Genomic DNA, 2,609 nt, shown 5'->3' with positions numbered 1-2,609 from the left:
AACCCTGAGGAAAGTGCAGTGGTTGTGGCCATGGGTCGTCCTTCGAATGGGTGGTCCCAGTTGGCCAGGAACTTTTCTCAACGAAGTGGACAACAGAAAACTTCGCTCGAAGGAAACAAACAGCAAGGAACGTTGACCTAGAATCTAGGTTATTAGAACCCGATTTATGTTGTTTTAGGGGAACGGAATGGGACTATGCCTTATAGGCAGGGAGGTCAAGCTTTGCATCCCTCTCGTTTCCCATTCTCCTTGAACCAAGTGCAGCATGAATCCGCTTCGACCGTGGCATTTCTGTGTAAATTAGTTCTATGCTAGCTACCGTTTTAGGAGTTTGACCACTAGGAAAACCCTAATTCACATCGGTCCTAAGTGTTCGACGCTAGCTACTGTTCTAGGAGTTTGACCACTAGGAAAACCTTGATTCACATCGGTCCTAAGTGGGAACGGCCGGAATACTTCCACTATGTAGCAGACTCGGGAAGACCTAGATCGCAAACCCTGTAACATTCCATGGGAGTGCCGGGTAGAGCTTTCTAGACTTTCTTCCCGATGGGCTACTAAGACGTGTCCTACGAATGAACAGGTAGACACGTTACAAGAAATGCACACAAGAAAAAGTACAATTCAATACTTTTGTAAAAGAGCACAAGGCATACCATGATGTAATTTAAGAGCGTGAGCTCTCACCCAATGCAAATTTTAAAGGTAAAGGGGCAGTAGAAAGGAAGCTAGGAAGATGGAAGGACAATGGGAAAAAGGACCTAGCCTACGACCGCCGGCCATGTAAAAAAGGGGATAAGGGGATGACCACCCAAAAGGGATTTAGGGTTTTGTATATAAAGTTAAAAAGTGAATGAGAAGATCATTCTTGTGTGTGGCCAAAAGTAGCTCTCCTCCTCCTCCTCTTCTTCTTCTTCTTCTTGCTTGCTTGAGCTTGTGCTTGAGATATAGGCTTGAGATAGGAAGCATGAGAGTGTGAGAAAGTGAGTGTGTAAGGGTGAGGGTCCGTGGTATTTCCTTCTAATTTTTCCTTTGTTTTGGGGGTTGATTTATAGTCATTCATAGTAGCCCATTCTCTTGTTGGTATATTATTATTATGGTTGGTTCTTTGAATGATAGTGGTATTTTTAATATTGAAAACTTGATAACACAAATTTCACTCATTGGAATAGAATTTCATTGATAAATATTCATATAAGATCTGTATGTATCCCATAAAATAGAAATAAAATGTATTAGCTACCTTTCAACATTGGTTGCTTGGAGAAGCTCTCTATCTTCTCCTCTCTTATTCTCTTCTCTTGCTCGCGGTAATGGAGCTTGGAGCCTGAAGCTAGAGCTTGAAGATCGAGCTCGCTTGAAGCTTGCACTTGGATCGTGGAGCTACCAAAGTGCTTGAGGGAGGAGGCAACTCGATGAGGCATAGAGATAAACTCACTACACTCGTAGAGATGGATAGCACGTCTACTATGTGAGAGGTAGCCATTAGTGCTCACCTTGAAACGCTTGAACAATAAGGAGTCCGTGGGTCTTAGCAGTGAGCTTGAGCTTGACTCTACATTTTGGTTCCATTGCCAGGACCAACAAATTCAAGCCTTGAGTACTTGCACGATCCAAATGAAGTATTGAAGTAGGGTTTTTTTCCGAACCGATGCTTAAGGTAGATAGGTAGGAAGCAAGGGAGTTTGAAGAGGTATTTGATCTCCTTATAGCAAGTAAGTTTTTGGTTTTTTGGATTTCGAAAAGTAGAAGGTTGAAGTAGTGCAGGTGTTTTTCTTTGTGATTTGGATTCATAAGGGTAGGAAAAAACAAAGAAAAAAGAGAAAAACAAGCATTAGGGTTTCTGATGTCATAACAAGGCAAGAGGGTTTGATTTGTTTGCCGATTTGCATTTTGGATTTTATTTGCTATTCCAAGTATATACAACTCTTCCTCTCTATCCATAGCTTTGATCTGGAGCTACGTGTGATATGATGTGACCTAAATCATGTGATTCAATTAATTTATTATTACGTTAGCCAAAATCGCGTCACGTTTGCCATGTCCGAGTGACACCGATTATGGGATGAGTCCCAGAATCGACCCTCTACTCTCTTGTATTCGGCCATTCGGCCCACTATCACTCGGATATCCACTACTCGGTCCACTTGATTCGGCCCTCGGCTCACGAACCTCGTCCCATCGAAATCAACCCGTCCGAATCGACCATTCAAATCAACTTAGCATTCGGCTCACCTAACTTGTCCCTCAACCATTTGGCCCAAATCCATTTGAACGAACCACTCGGCCCTCGGCGCAATCAATTCGGCCCACTATCGTTCAACCATTTAGCCCTCACACAACCACATTCGGACTATCTGATTTTGACATTCAGACTAGTTGCATTCCGTCCTTTCTCATTCGGCTCTTGGCCATTCAAACAGGCCGAATCGGACATTCGGCCCTTGCGACCTACTGGGTGGAATTTGGATTTTTTCACATTTTAAACTTGTAGACCCTAAAATTGGCCCAGAGGCCATATAGAGCCAAAAGCACATCATAGATCTATCACTAAGCTGAAATCTAGAGCAAGTAGTTCAAAACTTGGCTATGTGTGGTCCTTCAAATGA

The sequence above is a fragment of the Lygodium microphyllum genome, chromosome 20, assembly GCF_053477565.2.
Source record: "Lygodium microphyllum isolate KBCC chromosome 20, Lygodium_microphyllum_v1.1.10, whole genome shotgun sequence".
In the NCBI taxonomy this organism is placed as follows: domain Eukaryota; kingdom Viridiplantae; phylum Streptophyta; class Polypodiopsida; order Schizaeales; family Lygodiaceae; genus Lygodium; species Lygodium microphyllum.
The sequence above is the reverse complement of the archived record's forward strand: the minus strand, read 5'-3'. Positions refer to the sequence as shown.